Source organism: Oncorhynchus mykiss, chromosome 27, assembly GCF_057628025.1.
Source record: "Oncorhynchus mykiss isolate SJ-2025 chromosome 27, ASM5762802v1, whole genome shotgun sequence".
NCBI lineage: Eukaryota > Metazoa > Chordata > Actinopteri > Salmoniformes > Salmonidae > Oncorhynchus > Oncorhynchus mykiss.
In genome coordinates this window covers 18530154-18543107 of record NC_143048.1, presented here as the reverse complement: position 1 = coordinate 18543107, position 12954 = coordinate 18530154, and the positions used below count along the sequence as shown (strand labels likewise).

General features: G+C 43.8%; 1 protein-coding gene across 4 annotated transcripts in view; it reads left to right on the top strand.

The window, feature by feature from the left end:
* Nucleotides 1-1231: 1231 nt before the first annotated feature.
* Nucleotides 1232-12954, top strand: part of LOC110507113 (serine/threonine-protein kinase PAK 1) — a 41803-nt gene continuing 30080 nt past the window's right edge. For 2 of the 4 annotated variants that reach the window (XM_090224727.1, XM_090224725.1), the window contains exon 1: nt 1256-1419. The gene's annotated coding sequence lies outside the window, so the exon portion shown is untranslated. Of the gene's footprint in view, nt 1420-12954 lie in introns of all 4 variants that reach the window. The other 2 variants (XM_036965583.2, XM_036965584.2) reach the window with 2 other exon arrangements.

Below are 12954 nucleotides of genomic sequence, written 5' to 3'. Positions count from 1 at the left end.
GACAACAATAGAATAGAACCAGGCAGTGAGGCTTCCCGGTAGGTGTAGCATGCTACAGGGGTTCCCCAGGGCTCCATGGAAGGTGAGGCCATGGACCACAGATGCCAGGTATGTGAGGCTGCAGCTGGCCCACCTCTCCCAGCAGACGCAGCTCTAGGTTGCAGATACACAGCTGCAGTGTAGAGACCAGCTCCATGGTGTAAACAGCAGACTGACATAGCCCTCTGGGAGCTAGTAGCTAGGTTAAGATTCTCCTGCTCAGTTCACACAGCAGCACGACGTCTGCCTCAGTCTCGGTTTCTCCCTCTCTCTCTCTTCCTCTCTCTCTGTATGTGTCTTCTTGCTAACTCCTCTGGGTCTGTTTTCTTATGGCTGCAGCAGGCTACCATGTGTGTGTGTGTGCATGTGTGTGTGTGTAATGTTTGTGCGTGCATGTGTGTGTATATGTTTGTGCGTGCGTGTGTGTGGGATCAGAGATAGTAGCTGATGATGAGCTTGAGCTCACATGGTGTGGAAGTGGCTGCCTCTCCTCTCTCTCTTACTCTCCTCTCCTCTAGGTCTCTCCATACACTGCGCTGCTACCCCCATGCCTATTGCTGCTATAACGTGGCCAAGCTGTGAGGTGTGATCCCTCCACCCACCACCAGAGAGCACAGTACTTATACAGATTAAATGATGTCATACCATATACTGCATGGTTTTGTGGGCAAGTCCCAAATGTAACGCTAATCCCTAGGTCCCTATATAGTGCACTTATTTTGTCCAGAGCGATATGGGCCTTGGTTAAAACTAGCACACTACAAAGAGAATAGAGTGGCATTTGAGACAGGCCTATGTCTATGCCCATCACCCTCACCCAATTACACACACTTTTCTCTCCTCCTTTCCTTACATCCTCTCCTTCAGCAGATTCAGTGATTAGTCTGATTATGATAAATGATAATGATACATCTCAATAAGGCTAATGTAAAATCCAGCCCAGTGATTGACCTCTGCACCTGTCAAGTCTGTATCCTACAGATGAATAAAGTGGGCACAAGGAGAGAAAGACACAAGGAGAGGACACAGTAGTCGGAAGCGATATAAAAACATAATTGAGATGCAGCCCCGAAATGTAATCGGGGAAACTCATGGCGAAACCCACCTCACCTCCCAGTGAAACAGACGGCCAAACAGACCAATAAGCATACGACTGAGCTTCAGCCTGACCACTGGCGCACTAGAAACGAGTGTAGTGGGCGGGCGTTGCTATGTAGCAGGGTGGTGTGTGTCTAACAATAGCCAGGGATTGGCAGAGCGATAGAAGAAGGGTTTGTCAAATTGGGCAGAATAGAAAAATCTGAAGCTATTTGGGCGAATGCATGTGTGTGTGCAGGCAAAGAGAACGGATCAGGAATTTTTCAAAAGACACGGCGATAGGTGAGTTTCTCCTATTTATTTATCCACAGATGGAACCGGGCATGACATTATTTTCAGTTTACCTTCCTTTACTGGTACATTACAGGACTGTTACCGCCGAACAGACAGGAGGAGCGTGCTCACGGCGCTACAGTGTAACGGCAAGGGACCATACATACATACATACATACATACATACATACATACATACATACATACATACAGTAGTGGTTGGACGTTGGGGCCGCAACGCCGATTTATCGGTTCACTGATTTTGTCCCGGGGAGAAGGGAACAGGGTGTTATGACGGTACTTTATGCAGCCCGCGGTGTGTTGTGGTGGAGCTCCAGACATTATTAGAGAGAGAGAGAGAGAGAGAGAGTGTGTGTGTGTGTGTGTGTGTGTGTGTGTGTGTGTGTGTGTGTGTGTGTGTGTGTGTGTCGCTTCAGGGTCAACCGGTATGAATGAAAAATGTGGGAATATACAGTTATCATTTGAATGAAATAAACTGTGTGTTGGTCGCCTGAATGAATGAAAATTGGCACAAAATGTAATGGATAAAATGCAATGATCTCATGTACAATCTAGGCTAGATATTACAAAGTAAACACCTTTTAATACAGACATTTTCATTTATTTAATGTCTTTAGGGGAAAGATGTGAAATGAATCATTATGATCCTTGTGATCCTTCGGTTGTCCCTATCCCATTGAAGTTGACATTTTAAAATAGGGCAAGGTAGGGGTTAAGGGACATCCCAAGGATAGCACTAACTGGGGGGAGAGAGAGACACATTTTTTATTTTATTTACTGTGTAAGCTCGGGGATTCGATCCAGCAACCATTTGGTTACTGGCCCAACGCTCTAAGGCTACCTGCCGCCCCAAAATATACATACATACGTAGGTACACACATACATACATATATACATACATGCATGCATACATACATACATACATACATACATACATACATACATGCATGCATGCATGCATACATACATACATGCATACATGCATACATACATACATATATTAGAGAGGGTAGAAAAGGGAGAGACCGACAGACAGAAAGAAAGAGGAAAAAGACTGGAAGAAACAGAGAGAGGGGGTAGGCTAGATAAGTGTGGCTGTAGCTGTCTGATTAGTGACACAGTGCTCCACAGCCTTCACTCTGTCTGACTTGGCGCTTTGAATAAATTACACATCAGGAATAACAGGCTAACCAAGAAGAGTAGGCTAATTTGAGTTGGGAAACAACCCAGTTTGTGTCCCAAATAGCACCCCTTTCCCTATATAGTTAAATAAAGGTTAAATAAAACAATATATGTATATGGGGGGCTCTGGTCAAACGTAGTGCACTATATAGGGAATAGTGTTATGCTTGGGATGTAGCCCCATCTTAGTGTCTTCTCATCAGCAGTCTATATCACCACTGGTCTTGTCTCAGTTCTGTTAAGTTAATGAGCCTGAGCCAACACTGACCTTCGTGCCCCATAAAAGTTTAATGGGATCAATATGTAGAGGAATAAGGGAGAGGTGTCCAGCCAGCCAATCACATGTCTGTCTACATGGGTGGAAAGGGGGATAGGCACATGTTATGTACAAGTGTAAAAACAGTGTAATAATATTATGATTAGCCTATTCATTGTGATATGAAGAGACGATGTGGGGGTGTGAAGGGTGTAAGAACAAGTGTGTATGTATGTGTACCCTGCAGACTGTTTAGGGTTGGACACTTTAGCCAGTCCAAGGTTTAATTTGCTCTGTAAGGAGTGTGTTGTTTACTCTCTCTATTTACACTCTCTGACACACACACACACACAGAGGGAGGGAGTATTTCTGTCATTTCTTCTACACTGTGCTGTGTCCTTACCGCCCTCTCTTCTCCTCCTCCCTTTTCCCCTCTAGTATAGTACTGTAGAGAACAGAATACTGGCATCAGAGAACCTGTCCACTGAAGCAACAATAATACTATCAACTATAAATATCTCTCTCTCTCTCTCTCTGAGTCCCTGTCTATCTCTCTACCCCTCTCTATTTCTCTCCAGTCCAGTTTCCACTCTTGTCTCTTCCTCTCTTATCAAATCAAATGTTATTAGTCATATGCGCCGAATACAACAGGTATCCTTTTTTCTCCCTTTACTCTTTCTACACCCCCCCCCCCCACACACACACACACACACACACACAAACACACACACAGTGACAGGTAGTGCTGCATTGGCACTAATCACTGATTTAAATCACCTTTAAATCTACATCCTGCTGCTGACCTTATGGACCTGTAGTTAAGTCCTCTCGCTCTTTCTCTCCTTTCTTTCTCTCTCTCCCCATCTCTCTCCCTCACATTAGTGTGTGAATGCGTGAACAGCTGCAGTAGGAATTTCACCGCCTCTCTTTATTAATTTAGCTGTTTTCTCTAACTCCGATGACCTCCATTGATGACCATTATCCTCTCAAATACACACACACACATGCACGCAAACCCTGCTGGTTTGGCATCTGGGCGGCTGGCGGTGTAGAGTCTGAGGAGTAGGATAGTTTGGGTGTTAAATAGATAGGTTGTATTCCCCTGCTTAGATGTTGCTGATGCATGCCAGATCTTACAAGGCCTGGATAAGTATTTTACTTATCACCTAACCACATCATATGTTATAGCAATCTGGTGCCCAGTATTACGATGGTGCCGGATGGGAGGGCTGCCGTCTTATCGGCTCTTAACCAACCATGCTATTTTGTTTGTTTTTTCGCATTGTTCGTAAATTGTTTTGTAAAAAATGTTGCTGCTACCGTCTCTTATGACCGAAAAGAGCTTCTGGGCATCAGAACTGCGATTGCTCGCCTCAAACTGGACAAAGAGTTCTTCAATGAGTCGGATGGGACAAGGCCCAGATCCCCGTGATGCCGCTGGAGAAGGAAACTGAGAGTTAGAGGAAAAAGATCAGGGTGTCTTGTGAGGATCAGGTGACGAGTGGCTAATCTTCCCTTGCCTTCCATCCCGCTAGCTAATGTTCAATCGCTGGAAAATAAATGGGACGAGCTGAAATCACATTCCTCCTACCAACGGGACATAAAAATATGTAATATCTTATGTTTCACCGAGTTGTGGCTGAACGACGACATTAAGAACATATACAGTGCCTTGCGAAAGTATTCGGCCCCCTTGAACTTTGCGACCTTTTGCCACATTTCAGGCTTCAAACATAAAGATATAAAACTGTATTTTTTTGTGAAGAATCGACAACAAGTGGGACACAATCATGAAGTGGAACGACATTTATTGGATATTTCAAACTTTTTTAACAAATCAAAAACGGAAAAATTGGGCGTGCAAAATTATTCAGCCCCCTTAAGTTAATACTTTGTAGCGCCACCTTTTGCTGCGATTACAGCTGTAAGTCGCTTGGGGTATGTCTCTATCAGTTTTGCACATCGAGAGACTGACATTTTTTCCCATTCCTCCTTGCAAAACAGCTCGAGCTCAGTGAGGTTGGATGGAGAGCATTTGTGAACAGCAGTTTTCAGTTCTTTCCACAGATTCTCGATTGGATTCAGGTCTGGACTTTGACTTGGCCATTCTAACACCTGGATATGTTTATTTTTGAACCATTCCATTGTAGATTTTGCTTAATGTTTTGGATCATTGTCTTGTTGGAAGACAAATCTCCGTCCCAGTCTCAGGTCTTTTGCAGACTCCATCAGGTTTTCTTCCAGAATGGTCCTGTATTTGGCTCCATCCATCTTCCCATCAATTTGAACCATCTTCCCTGTCCCTGCTGAAGAAAAGCAGGCCCAAACCATGATGCTGCCACCACCATGTTTGACAGTGGGGATGGTGTGTTCAGCTGTGTTGCTTTTACGCCAAACATAACGTTTTGCATTGTTGCCAAAAAGTTCAATTTTGGTTTCATCTGACCAGAGCACCTTCTTCCACATGTTTGGTGTGTCTCCCAGGTGGCTTGTGGCAAACTTTAAACAACACTTTTTATGGATATCTTTAAGAAATGGCTTTCTTCTTGCCACTCTTCCATAAAGGCCAGATTTGTGCAATATACAACTGATTGTTGTCCTATGGACAGAGTCTCCCACCTCAGCTGTAGATCTCTGCAGTTCATCCAGAGTGATCATGGGCCTCTTGGCTGCATCTCTGATCAGTCTTCTCCTTGTATGAGCTGAAAGTTTAGAGGGACGGCCAGGTCTTGGTAGATTTGCAGTGGTCTGATACTCCTTCCATTTCAATATTATCGCTTGCACAGTGCTCCTTGGGATGTTTAAAGCTTGGGAAATATTTTTGTATCCAAATCCGGCTTTAAACTTCTTCACAACAGTATCTCGGACCTGCCTGGTGTGTTCCTTGTTCTTCATGATGCTCTCTGCGCTTTTAACGGACCTCTGAGACTATCACAGTGCAGGTGCATTTATACGGAGACTTGATTACACACAGGTGGATTGTATTTATCATCATTAGTCATTTAGGTCAACATTGGATCATTCAGAGATCCTCACTGAACTTCTGGAGAGAGTTTGCTGCACTGAAAGTAAAGGGGCTGAATAATTTTGCACGTCCAATTTTTCAGTTTTTGATTTGTTAAAAAAGTTTGAAATATCCAATAAATGTCGTTCCACTTCATGATTGTGTCCCACTTGTTGTTGATTCTTCACAAAAAAAATACAGTTTTATATCTTTATGTTTGAAGCCTGAAATGTGGAAAAAGGTCGCAAAGTTCAAGGGGGCCGAATACTTTCGCAAGGCACTGTAGCTAGCAGGTTATACACTCCATCGGCAGGACAGAACTGCAGCCTCTGGTAAGACACGTGGCGGGAGCATCAGCAAAAAAAAACATCCCTTTTTCAGGACCCTGTCTTTCAAAGATAATTTGTAAAAATCCAAATAACCTCAGATCTTCATTGTAAAGTGTTTTTAACACTGTTTCCCATGCTTGTTCAATGAACCATAAACAATTAATGAACATGCACCTGTGGAACGGTCGTTAAGACACGAACAGCTTAACAGCAATTAAGGTCACAGTTATGAAAACTTAGGACACTAAAGAGGCCTTTCTACTGACTCTGAAAAACACCAAAAGAAAGATGCCCAGGGTCCCTGCTCATCTGTGTGAATGTGCCTTAGGCATGCTGCAAGGAGGCATGAGGACTGCAGATGTGGCCAGGGCAATGAATTGCAATGTCCGTACTATGAGAAGCCTAAGACAGCGCTACAGGGAGACAGGACGAACAGCTGATCATCCTCGCAGTGACAGACCACGTGTAACAACACCTGCACAGGATCGGTACATCTGAACATCACACCTGCGGGACAGGTACAGGATGGCAACAACAACTGCCCGAGTTACACCAGGAACGCACAATCCCTCCATCTTTGCTCAGACTGTCCGCAATAGGCTGAGAGAGGCTGGACTGAGGGCTTGTAGGCCTGTTGTATAGCAGGTCCTCACCAGGCATCACCGGCAACAACGTTGCCTATGGGCACAAACCCACCGTTGCTGGACCAGACAGGACTTGCAAAAAGTGCTCTTCACTGACGAGTTGCAGTTTTGTCTCACCAGGGGTGATGGTTGGATTTGCGTTTATCGTTGAAGGAATCAGCGTTTCACTGAAGCCTGTACTCTGGAGCGGGATCGATTTGGAGGTGGAGGGTCCGTCATGGTCTGGGGCGGTGTGTCACAGAATCATCAGACTGAACTTGTTGTCATTGCAGGCAATCTCAACGCTGTGCATTACAGGGAAGACGTCCTCCTCCCTCCTGTAGTACCCTTCCTGCAGGCTCATCGTGACATGACCCTCCAGCATGACAATGCCACCAGCCATACTGCTCGTTCTGTGCGTGATTTCCTGCAAGACAGGAATGTCAGTGTTCTGCCATGGCCAAGAGCCCGGATCTCAATCCCATTGAGCACATCTGGGACCTGTTGGATCAGAGGGTGAGGGCTAGGACCCCCCCCCACCCCCCCCCTCAGAGGGCTTGCAAACTATTAGACTACAAAGGGAAGCACAACCAAGAGCTGCCCAGTGACGCAAGCCTACAAGACGAGCTAAATAACTTCTATGCTCGCCTCGAGGCAAGTAACACTGAAACATGCATGAGAGCATCAACTGTTCCAGACGACTGTGTGATTACGCTCTCCGCAGCCGTTGTGAGTAAGACCTTCAAACAGGTCAACATTCACAAGGCTGCAGGGCCAGACTGATTACCAGGACATGTACTCTGAGCATGCACTGACCAACTGGCAAGTGTCTTTTTCAACCTCTCCCTGCCTGAGTCTGTAATACCAACATGTTTCAAGCAGACCACCATGGTCCCTGTGCTGAAGAACACTAAGGTAACGTGCCTAAATCAACACCATTATTCCAGAAACCCTAGACCCACTCCAATTTGCATACCGCACCAACAGATTCACAGATGATGCAATCTCTATTGCACTCCACACTGCTCTTTCACACCTGGACAAAAGGATCAACTATGTGAGAATGCTATTCATTGACAATAGTTCAGCGTTCAACACCATCATTGTGCCCTCAAAGCTCATCTCTAAGTTAAGGACCTTGGGAGTAAACACCTCTCTCTGCAACTGGATCCTGGACTTCATGACGGGTCGCCCTCAGGTGGTAATGGTAGGTAAGAACACATCCGCCACGCTGATCCTCAACACAGGGGCCCCTCAGGGATGGGTACTCAGCCCCCTCCTGTACTCCCTGTTCACTCATGACTGCACGGCCAGGCACAACTCCAACACCATCATCAAGGTAGGTGATGACACAACATTGGTAGGCCTGATCACCGACAATGATGAAACAGCCTATAGGGAGGAGATCAGAGACCTGACCATGTGGTGCAAGGAACAACAACCTCTCCCTCAACGTGATCAAGTGTGGACTACAGGAAAAGGACTACAGGAAAAGTGGACTACAGGAAAAGGATGACTGAGCATGCCCCCATTCTCATCGATTAGGCTGTAGTGGAGCAGGTTGAGAGCTTTAAGTTCCTTTGCGTCCACATCGCCAACAAACTAGCATGGTCCAAGAACACCAAAACAGTCGTTAAGAGGGCACGACAAAAACTATTCCCCCCTCAGGAGACTGGGTTCTCAGATCCTCAAAAGGCTTTACAGCTGCACCATCGAGAGCATCCTGACGGGTTGCATCACTGCCTGTTATGGCAACTGCTCGGCCTCTGACCGCAAGGCACTACAGAGGGTTGTGCATACGGCCCAATTCAATGTATTGTATTTATTATGGATCCCCATAAGCTGCTGCCAAAGCAGCAGCTACTCTTCCTGGGGTCCAGCAAAATTAAGGCAGTTTATACAATTCTATAACATTACAATACATTCACAGATTTCACAACACACTGTGTGCCATCAGGCCCCTACTCCACCACTACCACATATCTACAGTACTAAATGTGTATTTATAGTGCGTATTTCATCGTATATGTGTATGCATTTGTCTGTGCCAATGTTTGTGTAGCTTCACAGTCTCCTCTGTTCCATAAAGTGTTTAATTTTTTGTATTTCACTGCTTGCGTCAGTTACTTGATGTGGAATAGAGTTCCATGTAGTCATGGCTCTATGTAGTACTGTGTGCCTCCCATAGTCTGTTCTGGACTTGGGGTCTGTGAAGAGACCTCTTGTGGCATGTCTTGTGGGGTCTGCATGGGTGTCCGAGCTGTGTTCCAGTAGTTTAGACAGACCGCTCAGTGCATTCAACATGTCAATACCTCTCATAAATAAAAGTAGTGATGAAGTCAATCTCTCCTCCACTTTCAGCTAGGTGAGATTGACATGCATATTATTAATATTAGCTCTCGGTGTACATCCAAGGGCCAGCCGTGCAGCCCTGTTCTGAGCCAATTGCAATTTTCCTAAGTCCTTTTTAATGTCACCTGACCACACAACTGAACAGTACTCAAGGTGTGACAAAACTAGGGCCTGTAGGACCTGCCTTGTTGATAGTGTTGTTAAGAAGGCAGAGCATCGCTTTATTATAGACAGACTTCTCCCCATCTTAGCTACTACTGCATCAATATGTTATGACCATGACAGTTTACAATCTAGTGTTACTCCAAGCAGTTTAGTCATCTCAACTTGCTTTTAGTTTTAGAAATATTTAGGGCTAACTTATTCCTTGCCACGCACTCTGAAACTAACTGCAGCTCTTTGTTGAGTGTTTCAGTCATTTCAGTTGCTGTAGTAGCTGTAGTAGCTGACGTGTATAGTCTTAAATCATCCGCATACTTAGAAACTCTGGCTTTACTCAATCAGTGGCATGTTGTTAGTAAAAATGAAAAAAAATCATAGGGCCTAAACAGCTACCCTGGGGAATCGCTGATTTTAACTGGATTATATTTGATAGGCCTCCATTAAAGAATACCCTGTGTTCTGTTAGACAAGTAACTCTTTATCCACATTTATAACAGGGGGTGTAAAGCCATGACACATGACTTTTTCCAGCAGTAGACTATGATCAATAATGTCAAAAGCTGCACCGAAGTCTAACAAGACAGAATTATTGTGGGGGCTATCTTCAAATTCTCTCAGCCAATCATCAGTAATTTGTGTAAGTGCTGTGCTTGTTGAGTGTCCTTCCCAATAAGAATGCTGAAATTCTGTTGTCAATTTGTTTACTGTAAAATAGCATTGTATCTGGTCAAACGCAATTTTTTTCCAGAAGTTAACTACGGGTTGGTAACAGGCTGATTGGTCGACTATTTGTGCCAGTAAAGGGGGCTTTACTATTCTTGGGTAGCGGAATGACTTTAGCTTCCCTCCAGGCCTGAGGGCACACAATCTCTAGTAGGCTTAAATTGAGAATGTGGCAAATAGGAGTGGCAATGTCGTCTGCTATTATCCTCAGTAATTTTCCATCTAGATTGTCAGACCCCGGTGGCTTGTCATTGTTGATAGACAACAATAATCTTTTCACCTCTTCCACACTGACTTTACAGGAATCAAAAGTACAATTCTTGTCTTTCATAATTTGGTCTGATATACTTGGATGTGTAGTTTCAGCGTTTGTTGCTGGCATGTCATCCCTAAGTTTGCTTATCTTGCCAATGAAAAAGTCATTAAAGTAGTTTGCAATATCAGTGGGCTTTATAGTGATGAAAAGGTGCCGAGTTGGCCTTTTTACCCAAAATGTCATTTAAGGTGCCCCAAAGCTTTTTACTATAATTCTTTATATAATTTCTTTGTTTCATAGTTTAGTTTCTTTTTATTTAGTTTAGTCACATGATTTCTTAATTTGTAGTACGTTTGCCAATCAGTTGGGCTGTCAGACTTAATTGCCATACCTTCTGCCTCATGCCTTTCAACCATACCATTTTTAAATTCCTCATCAATCCAAGGGGATTTAGCAGTTTTTACAGTAATTTTCTTAATGGGTGCGTGCTTATTAGTAACTGGAATAAGTAGTTTCATTACACACCACAGACCAGCAAATTTTCTTTACATCATTAACATATGAATCACTACAAAACTTCTTGTATGACCTCTTATACACTGTTAGGCCCAGCCTTTGGAACTTTGGTTTTCCTAGGTATGGCTATTATATTGTGATCACCACATCCTATGGATTTGGATGCTGCTTTAAAGTACATTTCTGCAGCATTAGTAAAGATGTGATCAATACTTGAAGATGTAATTCCTGTGCTGTTTGGATCTACCCTGGTAGGTTGACTGACAACCTGATCTAGGTTCCAGGCATTGATTACAGTTTGAAGTTTTTTCCTGAGTGGGCAGCTTGATGATAGCCATTCAATGTTTTTTAATCACCCAGAAAATATAATTCTCTGTTGATATCACATGCATTTATCAACCATTTCACACATATTATCCAGATACTGACTGTTAGCACTTGGTGGTCTATAGCAGCTTCCCACAAGAATGGGCTTTAGGTGAGGCAGATGAACGTGTAGCCGTATTACTTCAACAGTATTTAACATTAGATTGTCTCTAAGCTTTACAGGAATGTGGTTCTGAATATAGACCGCAGCACCACCTCCGTTGGCATTTCTGTATTTTCGGTAGATGTTATTAACCATGTATTGCTACCACTGTATCATCAAAGGTATTATCTAAGTGAGTTTCAGAGATGGTCAGAAGATGAATGTCATCTGTTACAAACAAGTTATTGACTTCATTGTCCTTGTTTCTTAGGCTACATATGTTAATATGGGCTATTTTTAGCACTTTTTTGTGTTGCTTGATTGTTTTTGATGCTTTACTGGGAAGCTTGTCAGAGGTAGACTTACTCATGTTATTTACATTGGAGCTGATAGTGCAGGGTGAGCTGCATAAAGTGGTCTTCCTACTATTGCACACCACCTTAGTGCTAACAGTGTAACTCTGGTTTATAGGCTCATGATTACTGCTTACAATAGCTGTAGGATAAACCGATGTATTCGGTGCAATTAGGGGTACATAAATTAAATTACTTACATTGTTTGCCAATGCCCGTAAGATCATGTACATTTGATGCAGCATTATTGTCACAATGGTAGTGGAGAGCCGGCACGGCGGCAAAACTTCCACCAGACCAGAGCGGCGTCTGGCTACTGGGGTGGAAGAAAAATAAAAAGTAGGTGGGCGTAGGTGGGGTTCCCCAGTAGCTTGTGTAGGTTTGCTACTTGCTTGCTAAGAGTAGCTACTTCCCTCCTGTCATGACGTTGGCCTGGGGGGTAGGTTTATGACGGTCATAAATACCTCTTCCCCCCCTTTTTCCTCTCTCTACTCTACTGAGGTTACATTTGCAAAATCCTTGGTTAAAACCTCTTGCAGCTCCCCCCCCCTACTTTGTGCAATTTCTGCCTGAAGACATACCCATATCTAACAGCCTGTAGCTCAGGCACAGAACCAAGGATATGCATATTCTTGGTAACATTTGAAAGAAAACACTCTGACGTTTGTGTAAATGTGAATTGAATGTAGGAGAATAACACACAATAGATCTGGTTTAGATAAAACAATGAAAAAAAAACATGTTTTATTTTTGTATCATCATGATGGGGACAATTTCAGTGAAAAATATGAGGGCAACAGTACTTGTGCAAAGTTTCATTTTGGAAGTTATCATTCTGAGTGTGCTACATGATATTTATCATGAAGTCACCCAGGTGTCCCACACAAGTAGACCAAATGTACCCAAGTGGCCAAATTGGTGAAGGTATACATTTTGAAACAAATAACTATATACAAAATACCAAAATGGTATTCTAACACACCCCCCCCCCCCAAAAAAAATAACATGGGTAACTATTTACACACTTTCAATATTTGGAAGACCCTCAGTCCTCTATCAAATCAAATCGTTTTATATAGCCCCAGCCTAAAACCCCAAACAGCAAGCAATGCAGGTGTAGAAGCACGGTGGCTAGGAAAAACTCCCTAGAGAGGCAAAAACCTAGGATGAAACCTAGAGAGGAACCAGGCTATGTGGGGTGGCCAGTCCTCTTCTGGCTGTGCCGGGTGGAGATCACAGTGGTTGTAGAGGGTGCAACAGGACAGCACCTCAAGAGTAAAAATGAACAGTTTAGGGT